Below are 11,991 nucleotides of genomic sequence, written 5' to 3'. Positions count from 1 at the left end.
TTCATGCACTTTCTCACACCTTTCCCTAGAAATGACCAATGTCACTGCCACTTATATTTCATTGACTAGAGCAAAGTATGTGGGTATTCTCCACTCTAAAAGACATGGGGAAGTGGGATCTTACCAAATGCATGCACAGAGAAACAACTAGAATATTCTTGAACAATCTGAATGATAGCTGTTAAAGGGTCACAACAAGTAAGACAGTGGAATTTTTTTTTTTTATTTTGGCTCTTTAATAAAGAAAATCACACTAAGAAGGTAGGGCAGAGAAGGAAATTTAGTCTCTGAGAAGGTAAATGAGATTCAATTTGAAACAACCAGTAATTGGCAGAGCTACAACTAAATTCAGTTTCAGACTCTTCCTTTCATATCTGGGCTCCTTATTCTGTTCCATTGATCTATATGTCTGTTTGTACGCCAGTACCATGTTGTTTTGATTACTATGGTCTTCTGTTATAGTTTGATATTAGTGTGATTTCTCTAACTTTGCATGTCTTTCTCAAGATCACTGTTGCTATCGGAGCCTTTTGTTGTTCCATGTAAGTTTTTGAAGTATTTATTCTATTTCTGTGAAATATGTCGTTGGAATCTTGATAGGAATTGTGTTGAATCTGTAGATTGCTTTGGGTAGTATGGAAATTTTAATGATGTTAATTCCTCCAATCTATGACCACAGTATATATTCCCACATACTTGTATCTTCAATTTCTGCCTTTAGTGTTTTATAATTTTCCATGTACAAGTCTTTTAAACCCTTAGTTAGATTTATTCCTAGATATGTTATTCTTTTTTAAATAACTGTGAATGAGGTTGTTTTCTTAATTTCCCTTTTGGTAGTTCATTATTGGCATATAAAAGTGCAACTGAATTCTGGATATTAACTTTTTTCCTGCTACTTTACTAAGTTTATTTGTCAATTCTAGTAGTTATTTGGTGGAATATTTAGGGTTATCTATGTAAAGTATTTTATCATTTGCAAATAAAGACAGTTTTACTTCTTCATTTCCAATTTGGATGTCTTTTTTATTCTTGTCTGATTGTTGAGGCTAGGACTTCCAGTGCTATGTTGGATAAGAGAGGTGAAAGTGGGCACCCCTTGTCTTGTTCCCAACCTTATTTTTTGCCCATTGAGTATGATGTTGGCAGTGGGTTTGTCATACATGGCCTTTACTATGTTTACGTATGATCCCTCTATTCTCACTTTACTGAGAGTTTTTATCATAAATGGGTACTGGATTTTATTAGATGCTTTTTCCACATCTATTGATATGAACATGTGATTTTTATCCATCATTTTGTTTATGTGATATATCACATTTATTGATTCACAAAAGTTGTATCAACATTGAATTTCCAGAATAAATCCCACTTAATCATGGTGTATGATCTTTTTGATACATTGTTGCATTCAGCTTGCTAATATTTTGTTGAAGACTTTAGCATCTATGTTAGTGGATAAAATAACTATGGGACATTTACACAGTGGAATACTACTTGGATGTAAGAAAGAAGTAAATTTTACCTTTTGCAATAGCATGGATGTACCTGGAGAACACTATGTTCAGTGAAATAAGCCAGTCAGAGAAAGATAAGTACCACATAATTTCACTCATATTTGTAATCTAATGAACAAACTAAACTAACAAGCAAAATAGGGACAGACTCAGAGAACAGGCTGACAGCTCTGAGGATGTGGGGACTGAGCAAAAAAGAAAAAAGACTCATAGGCATGGACAACAGTGTGGTGAGTGTACAGGGGAGGAGGGTATAAGGGGGTAAATGGTAATGGAAAAAGAAAACAAAAAAAATAAGCTTTATTCCTTTTTTTGTATAATCAAAAGAATTAAAATAATTTAATTTACAAATAAAATGAAAAAGATCCCAGTGGACACATATAAGCCATTCACAAAAGACAAAAACCAAAGGAAACAATATAAGGAAATCACAAGATTGCAAATTAAAATAACACTTTTTAAAAACATTTGGCCAACTTTGAAATTTTTTCAAAGATACAAAGAAGCAGGCATTTTAACAAAATTCTAGTTAGATATAATTTTACATTTTTGTTATTTATTGAATTAAATATCTTTAAAATCTATATACCCCTTTGACCAGTATTTTCAGTTCTAATAATTAATTGCAAGAAAATAATGAACAAAGGAACACAAGTGTGTGTTAAAAAAGCCAAAAAAAAAACAAAAACTCACCATGGCACTAAATATAATATGAAATCTGTCCAACAATGAATGTTTGACTAAATAAATTTTAGTAATTCCAAACTATGATTATGAAGTAACTTCAGACTATTAGGTGTTATTAGTATTTTTATATAATTAAAAAGGGATCTGTAAATGTTATATTTCTGTGGCAGTCTGTATGTTCTATCTTTTGTTTTGTCTCCCCCAATGCTGCCTTCATCGCCAAACTGTAAGAAAAAAACAGGGTTTAAAGGGTACCTTGGTTTCATAGGTATATAATTATCAAATTATCATTATATTTAAAAGAAACTTAGTGATCTTTAGTGTGTATATTTTTTATCAATTTTAAAGAAAAGTGTATCTTCTTACCCTTGCAAACAAATTTGCTCCAACTGTTTAGTTGATATAAAGCAACCTTGTGACATATGAAGAGTTTTAACTAAAAAAGTGACATAAAAACAATCAAATCATATTGGACTCATCTTGTCCATCATCACTGGAGTGTAACCTTAGCATATCCAAGATTGTTACTATTAATCCCTAAGCTGAAATGGTGACAATCATCTACTTGAATGCTAATTCAGGAACAACTATTCTCAGGATTCTAATTTCATAATTTCAGGAGTAAGTGATAGGGTTACACAACCTCAAAAATATGTTCTATATTTAAAAAAAAATAATGCCACATACTGGGAATATCCACATTTGCTATACTCTCTTTTATTCCAAAAAGCTTGTAAGAGATTTAACTGTGATACTTAATCAATCACAATTTGCTAATGATATAAAAGTGTCAGATTCAAGTGCACTTTAGATCATTTGAAAAGCCTTTTATTTTTCATGGACTCCTTTTGTCTGGTGTAGAATAACCTTTAAAACTCTATCTCAACCCTCTCTACAGTGAAAAGACAGGGGCTAATCACAAATGGGAACTGATTGCTGTTCACCAAACTTGAAATAAAATGTAGGTCCAAAGCCTTCATATTCAGACAAGATGGAGACCTCTTATTTCATATTGAAATGATTGCTGCCTCTCTCCCCACCCTCTGACATTCATCACCATATTAAGAACATCTTTACAGAGAGGGGAAGGAACTGTACATTTACATTTGATCGCCATTTTATTTCTACAAAAGTCTCTTTAATTTTGTTTGTTTTATCTGATTTAACAAATCTCCAGCATGTCTCTATTTTCTCCAAGCTAACGTCCTTAAATTTCCTTAGAAATTATTGGCATTGTCATGTTCTTTACCTGAGAATAAGTTAAATTCTTGGGTTGTTAATGAAAATGTCATTTAATTAACAGTTGCTGGATTTGCCACTTTTTAAAAACACATATGTCCAGAATTCACTCACTATCCATGTCAGAGATTACACATTAGATTCATTCTGGGTTATTTAATGCCTTCCATAGTTTTCCTTTGATCAGAAGCGTGTGTGTGTGTGTGTGCGCGCGTGTGTGTGTCTGTGTGTGCGCGCGCGCGCGCATTATTTCAAACGCGTGCATACCGTACTAGCATAATCATCTAGATTTTTGGCTCCTCTTGAACATAATCAAAACGGCCAACACTCTTTCAGAAAATTTGCTTTACTTGTGTAGCAAATAGCCCCTTTAGCTAGGGTATACGTGTGGCTGTCTTCCCTACCCAACACTCATTATTAATGAATGTTTTCGCTCTAATTTCTATATGACATTCTTGTTTGTCCAACAGAATTTATACATTTAACAACTAATTTCGTCAATGTTATTGAGGATGACATTGTCACAATGTTTTTTTTTTCTCACATACTAGGTTACTAGTTTATTATAAAAGTATATGACTGAGAAATAACTAGATGGAAGAGATGCATAAGGCAAGGTCCATGGGAAGGGGTGCTGAGCTCCTGTGTCTTTTGGGAGTGCGTGACTCTTTCTGAATCTATGTTCACCAACTCAGAAACCCTCTGAACCCCATCCTTTCTTCTGGATAATTTTTTAATAAAATATTTGGAAATAAAAATTTTTAGTATATCCAGAGCTGATCATTCTTTTTTTTAATTTTTTTTATTGTTCAAATACATTGTCTCTCTTTCCCTGCCACTACTGTCCCCTGCCCCATACACCCCCACCTCCCACCTCAATCCTTCCCCTCTTTGGCTTTGTCTATGGGTCCTTTATACATGTTCCTTGATTTAAAGCTGATAATTCTTGAACAGCAACATTTTTATAGATATTTAAAAATTCATGCTAATCAGTTCTGTATGTCTGCTGTAACTTTATTATACAGATGTAATGTAATTGATATATAAATTTGGATGTAAATTTATACAAGATAATTTTAATGTTTCTACTGACATATCCTGTAACTGTTACTGGTTGTACACGACAAAAATTGCTTTATGACTTGTATATATTTAAAAATTTCAAAACAGCTGTTTATATATTTTATAGCTATTACTTCAATAACAAGGAAACAAGTAATTTTAAAATTGCCTTTTTCATTATTAAATGATTGATTCAAAGTTTCAGGTGAAAACAGTGTTCTTTTCTATCAAATACAGCCACTTTTAATTTAATTACTGTTAATTTTGTGGACATGTGTTTTGAAATGTTGCAGCAGTTTTTAAAGCCCAAGATTCAAAACTCTTTGAAAAATGCTAATGCCTCTTTGATTTCCTTTATTACAATGCTCATGAATGTTCTTTTATTTGCTAACAATGCACAAACAATTGTTAATGCCTAAGCAGACTTTGTCTGCAATAGTTCTCAGAGCCCAATCTTTGATATCTGTGAGATGCTGCAAGCAAGGCCCCTCAGTCTTTGCTCTGTCCCATTTGAAGATATCCTTTCTCAAGGAACCATGACACCTGCAACCACCTCTGCTGCTGCTAAAGTGCCTGCCTTTGCCTCAGCCAAGCCTGACCTAGGTGCTCGCTTAGCCATGCCCTTGAGAAAATAAAGAGCCTGACCCCCAAGAGTGTGCATCTGTACCCAAGGATCCAAAACAATTGCTTGACACTTTATCTTCACCACAGTCTCTTTTTAAAATCTTTATTTCACTGAGTTGAAACATCATGCATTCAGTTGGGCAAGTCTGCAGTCCAAGCGTCCCTTTGATTCTTTTCTCTTACCCTTTCTACAAATACCTAAGTGTTCTTAATTTCCATCTTACTCCAAATGTCAGCAGCATTTGGCACAAATGAGCACATGTGTTTTATCACTACACATTTCACTTGTTTCTTCAGGACACTAGACTGCTATTTTTTCTCTCACTCTTTTGTAGTTCTTTTCCCCTAATTTCTTAATGTTGGAGTTCCCCACAACTTAGTCCTCAGCCCTCTCTTCTCCTCTTCGGGTCTGCACCCACTCTGTTGATTATCTCATCCATTCTTTTGGCTTTAAATATTATCTTTATGCTGATGACCATCACATTATGTCTCAAGACACAGCATTTTTCCACATGCGTACAAATGCATGCATCCATTTCCACTTGGACATTCAGAAGACATCACAACCTAACATGTCTAAACTTCCGATCACTCCCAAAATCTACTCCAAGCTCACCTTTTCTATTTCACTTCACTGTAACTCCACTTACCTTACTGCCAAGACAAAAAGAATCTTCCTCACACACTTAATATCCAGTCCCTCAGGAAATCATATTAGCTCAAAATTTAAAATAATCCTGTTTCTCACCACTTCTCAGATCTTCAGTGTTACAATGCAGATGCAACCACCATCATCTCTTTCCAGAATTCCTGCTACTGTTTTTAAAAAAACAAAAACAAAACAAAAAAAAAAAACTCCCAGTTTATTCTTGTCCCTCTACAAACTAGTTTTCATAAATATTTAAACATGGAAGTTCAGTCATAATGCCCTCTGCCCAAAGCCCTTACTCAGTGTAAAGCTAATGGACTTAATTTGTCTATGAGACCTAAATTGGCTACAAAGCCTCAGTGGTCCACAAGCTTTTACTGCCACTCTGACATTTCTGATCTTAGTATTACTCTAAAATGTTAGGTGTATTTCTCCTGCCTCAAGACTTTGGCCTATATCATTGCCCTTCTGCCTGCTGTGTTATTCTACCAGTTTTAACATCCCTCCGCCTCTCACCTTTTTCAAGTCTTCTTCAAGTGACCTGTGCTCTGGGGCACCAGTTTTTTCACTGATTTTAATCTGCAATCCAGGTATCACAGGCTCCCTTCTGCAGTCCCACTCTCTGAAGGTAGATGTGACAATGACCACCTCTTTACCTTTAATAACCTGGGAGAATACAGACATAGCAGCTTTTGGTAAATAGCCTCTCCAAGGTCAGATACAGCAAATACTATATTTTCAAAGTTCTCCCGGTGAATCTCTAGGAATCTCCTTATAGTGAGAAGAGCTATATCTGTTACATCCCCTAAAGGATAATCTCATTTTGTGGAATTGATGATACAGAGTCCAACAGAAGACACTGACTGCTCTTTAACTAGCTGAAGCACATTTCCGTAGCAGCTGTACAGGGAACTCTTAGCTGCTGCAAGATACTCTTGTATTTAGATCCCACTGTGTGAATGATTAACCATGCAGCTAGACTAAATTATTTTGTCAATGTTTCTTCACCTGTCTAGCAATCTTTAAGTTTCTGGAGGGGTCCTTTTCCAAATCATGTCCTGCAAACACGAAGATACTTTCCAGCACAGGATTCTACTATGTGAGACTTTCATTGCTGGCATTCACAATGGCTGAACAGTTCAGTAATGACTTATTTCCTTCCAAAGGACCCATTTTCCATTGATACTCTTGTTATATATATTTTAAAAATGATATAATAGTGTCAGCCTGAAATGTTTCAGCTATAGTAGTAGAAGTTAGTCTTCACACAAATTGCCCCAGTAGTGTATCTACATCCACAAACTGTGAAGGTACACCCCAGGTATCCATGAAATGGGAGCTTCGGCTTCTCTTTTTCCAAAGTCCTTAGCAATTCAATATTCCCTGGAGACTTTAGATTACTCATGTAGTACCATCCAGGTGGCAGGCAAGCGGGGTTAGTCAACTCATGGAAAGCAGCGGATGGTGTCCATCCAAGTGCCTATGACATCAAAACTCAATCATTATTAATTGTTTTTCTTCTCACTTAACAATTTATAGTTAAACATATGGTCATACTTCCCATACTATACTATAATTGCTTATTTGTCAGAAATCCTGACTAAACTATAAGTTTCTTGAAGGCAAGGAATGTAATGAGATTACATTCATTCCCCTAGAATTGGCAAATGAGTAGATTGATTGACTGAAGTCCATACAGATTAGTTATAGGGTTCTACATTACTGGAAAATTTCATATTTGGATGGCTAATGATTTAGAAAGTTATTATAAAGGGAATTAGATCAAGTCTTCAATAAATATCCACCCTATGCTTACATAAGAATGTGTAAGAATAACAGTGTTACATATCAAGATATATTGCATAGCATTGACACTGAAGCATTGCAAGAGCCTCAGTTACCAGAAATGATGTATTATTTTTAGGATACTAAACATATTAAGTTGGAAAAATAAGCTAACATGATTTAAGAAATCTCTCAATGGTGGTTGAAATAAAAATGTTTTCCCTTAAAACTGTGTTATCCCAAAATATTAATTAATGTATTCCATGCTACTTTCTCAGTTATCTTAGTGCAACAAATATCATTCTATAAAGAGATAAATCAAGGTTTGTAGATTAAGAGATATAATTTTATGAGAACACACAAAATTTGTAGATTAATTTAATCAACACAATTTGTAGATTAATTTAGAGATGTAATTTCATGGAAACATACAAAAACATACAAAATCTTTAAATAGTAAAAACAAATCTATAAAGATGTCTAATAGAAAAAATTACACATAATTATAATTAATTATGATTTTTAAGAAGAGAAATGAGTTCATAACTTCTTAGAGAGCAAGAACAATTTATCAATTTCCTAAAGTATTTTTCAGGAGACATTCTAATTTTATCCTACTATATTTGAACAGTTCTTAAATTCCAGTTTTAATGTCTACCTTATTCCTTAATGACAAAGCTTTTGATAATAAACGAAAAAATATATTGTGATACTAAAACATATCAACATGAATATGAGGATGAAAATGTTCTACATTTCTGTAATTTTTTCATTACTTATGTAGAGTAGTGCTGTTTAACTGGAATGCAGTTAGTGAGATGAGGTTCTAGGTTATCCATGCACAATGCAGAAATTTATGAAATGATGGAAATGTTCTTGTGGTTCAGCAGTGTAGCCACTAGCCATAAGAAACAACTTAATACTTGAAATGTGGCTAGTGCAACTGAGAAACTAAGTTCTTTTTGAATTTTATTTAATTTTAATTTAATTTAAATAACCATATGGTGCTAGTGGCTACATATTGGACTCTGACATTCTAGAGAAATTTCCCTTCTGTTCTGAATTATGACACAATTGAGAATACATTAACTCTTTGGTTTTCTCACATATTGATCATAGTGCAAGAGTATACCTCTTTTCAAGATGCTATTTTTATAAATATGAAATTTTTTGGAGAGAACCAGTGATGGAATTTACTCTAGACCCATGAAAATTAGCCTCTTGCATTGTAACTATCCACTGTTTCGGTGTGCAATGTGTGACATGATGTAAACCTGCATCGTTACCTCGGTTCATACAATTATATTATTTCATCAGTTAAAAGTGTTTATCTAGGAGAAATAACTATTTTAAAATGCAGTTAAAGTCATGACTAAAACACTCCCTTGGCATTTATTCTACTACTGCACAGGTGCCACTTTCTATAATTTCATAAGACAAAACTTCTGAAAACAAAAATGTGCCAGGAAGGAAGAATATGACATAAAATTAATTTTATGAAAGCATGAGTTAGAACCTTGATATTGCCAAAACATTTGTTTTCACAGGTGGGAAAAATGTTTACTAGGTATTTTATGACATGTTATTATTAAAATAGATAATATTTAACTTTTGGAAATATATGCACATTATTTCATTAGCTTCTTAAAGCAGGTGTCATTAAGTGAATATAATTTGGAAAGTTAATTTATAAGTGTTTCAATAAAATATGTTAATATCAATGAAATAGAATAGCAGTTCTATTACTATTATTTTATATTCTACGTATATGACATCAGCCATCATTCAAGATGTTCAAATAAGTAAATCAAGTACCCAGGAGCCTAGGAATTTACTGCAAGGTGTTTCATTGTTAGACAGAATAGACAGCCTCTCTGACTCTATATTTTAATTGCCTTTTCAAATAGATATACTCTTCATAACTCAGATAAAAATCCAATGGCATACTTCACTACTTAACAATGCTTTCTTCAATGAAAGTGTAATTACTTTTAAATATAACATTATATATATATTATTTTGTGTGTTTAGCTTCTTTTTAATTAATTTTTTATTATTAAATTTATTGGGGTAACATTGCTTAACAAAATTATATAGATTTCATCTATAACTCAGCATCTATATTCCATGTGTGTTTACCAAGCAAAGTTAAATCTTCTGTCACCATGTATTTGGCCTCCTTCACCCTTTACTAACTCCCCCAAAATGGAACCAGAACAAACCCAAATAATACATGTGGTTATTTAACTTCTCATTAATATCTAAGGTTAGAAATACTTTTTCTTAACATGAATTCTATCTGGCTTACTTGTGAAATGATTTGATACAATTTGGGAATACAGAGATATTCCAAATCTTCTCAAAGAGCCAATTGTTTGCTATTCTCAAGAATTTAGGTTTTTCTCTCAGCAATGTTGATTTTAGGATTAAAATTTTTCAATCTTTTTCTTTAATGGACAAAAGAGAAAACAAAAAACATATGATGTTGTATCACTCATTGTAAGAATAAATAAATACTATTATTAGTTTCTCCCATTAAAAAAAAATTATCTGGCCTCTACCTTTTAAATGTGCTCTCTCTTAATTCCTCATTCTTTCATAATTTACTTTAGGATTAAACAAATTACGTTCCTAAAATGTCATGCACACAAGATATGACTGCTTTAGAAATAATTTCTTCTGTGCACAAGCATTTTAAGCCAAAACCACACTTGAACATGATTTTAAATCTGTGGTTCCCCACCATGGATATCTGGTGATGTCTATTTTTTTGGTTATCACAACTTGTGGAAGGGGGAGTGGCACAGGGTAGAGGTCAAGGATGTTGCTAACTATCCCACACACACAATACAGCCCTCACAACAAAAAAAATCATTGTCCCAAAAGGTCAATAGTACTGCAGGTTGAGAAATAAATGCAAATTAAATACAAATGCAAATTAAACATGTTTTTTAATTATATTATTTTTCCATGGTTTTCCTTCATTCTAAGGAAAAACCAATGAAATGTCCAAAATAAATTCTTGCTTGAAGTTCTGATTTTATAAGGTATAAAAATAAGAGATCAAGGCAGCATACAAAAATGGAATAGTGAAATTGGATCAGGAATTTCCACAAAAGATCTAAAAAGTCACTAGGTACTGCATGCTTCACTCTTGTAAAATTTAAATTTCAAGGCTACAGATATGGTATAAATTTCTCTCTTCTGCTAGTGAATATACCTTCTGTTTTTAGCATGTTACCATTTTCCCCAGGTATTCATTTATTCACAAATATTTACTGTCCCCTACTGCCAGCCTTATTGTCCTAAGATTGAAAGTTTCCACTGGTTCATATATCATTAATCAACCTCCTGTCCATAGCCAGCCTATAAAGTTTCCCATCAGAAATTCATGCTTCAGGTGATTTCTTTGTGTGTGGTGTGCCACCTATACACCCCTTCTACAAGTTTCCAGTGGTGTTTGGTATTTAAACTGTTCATAGTTGCATCTTTCTTTTGGAAATTGTCTTTTCTGAGGGCAGCCTGCATGGAATAAAAAGCAAAGGAAAGGCTACAAAATCCCAACCACTTGCCTCAATTAGGGTCAACTTTTGAAACCTCTTTTCAGTTCTAGGACTCCACATGGCTTTGGCATTGATTAATGCCTTTAGTATAACTTAAGACAATGCAATTTTCCATTTGCCCAATACTGGTGCCCTTTCTTCCTTACATATATTCTTGAGAGCATTCACAATAAAATTCCTGTTGATTAATCTCAAAGCGTGTTTCCAGAAGAATTGGTCCCTAAGATGAGGATATTTTAAAATAGGATTTAGGAAATGGATTACCCTTTCATTTATTGGCATTGAGAACACTCTCATGGGTGGTAAGTGGAGAACTGATAGCTCCCAGATTGTTATAGTGTAAATTATTGAAATTTCCTTGATGGTAAACAGATATTAAATAGCACTAGAAGTTAAAGTGATGCCCAAAGCAATAACTCAGGTGTTTGAGAGAATCAGATAAAGTATTAATTGTAAGGGCTTTGAAGATGGAAGGATATTGATAAGTGCATTAGATAAAGGCAATGATAGGATTAAGATGATTATTGACAATGTAAAACAAAGTGTGAATATGAAAGTACCTTGATAGCACATAAAGATATAGTCATTCTTCACAGCCAGAAGGTAAAAGAAGCCAAGCATCAAGCCTTGCACTTACTAAAATGGAACTCTAGAGAAGACAAAATTCCCAATCCCAGCATATCTGACATACCAAGGTTAGAGCACTGATTTGGAAGAGTTACTCTGAGACTTGTAAAAATTACACGTGGTGAACTCAAGAATTTTGTAATGCCAGGTCTTCCTGAACATTCTGGACTTGCATAAGTGTCTCACTATGCCTATTAAAATCTGTTTTCTCCCTTGGTGAAGAAAGTCAGAGAATTAT

The 11,991-nt window shown here is 33.6% G+C and overlaps 1 pseudogene; it reads right to left on the bottom strand.

Annotated features, from left to right (window-relative positions):
- Window positions 1-6,258: 6,258 nt before the first annotated feature.
- On the bottom strand, window positions 6,259-7,107 carry LOC129061776 (ganglioside-induced differentiation-associated protein 2-like; annotated as a pseudogene).
- Window positions 7,108-11,991: the final 4,884 nt, after the last annotated feature.

The sequence above is a fragment of the Pteronotus mesoamericanus genome, unplaced genomic scaffold (assembly GCF_021234165.1).
Source record: "Pteronotus mesoamericanus isolate MK-2021 breed Mesoamerican mustached bat unplaced genomic scaffold, CSHL_Meso_final scaffold_651, whole genome shotgun sequence".
Taxonomy (NCBI): Eukaryota; Metazoa; Chordata; class Mammalia; order Chiroptera; family Mormoopidae; genus Pteronotus; species Pteronotus mesoamericanus.
This window is presented reverse-complemented; position numbering and strand designations above follow the sequence as displayed.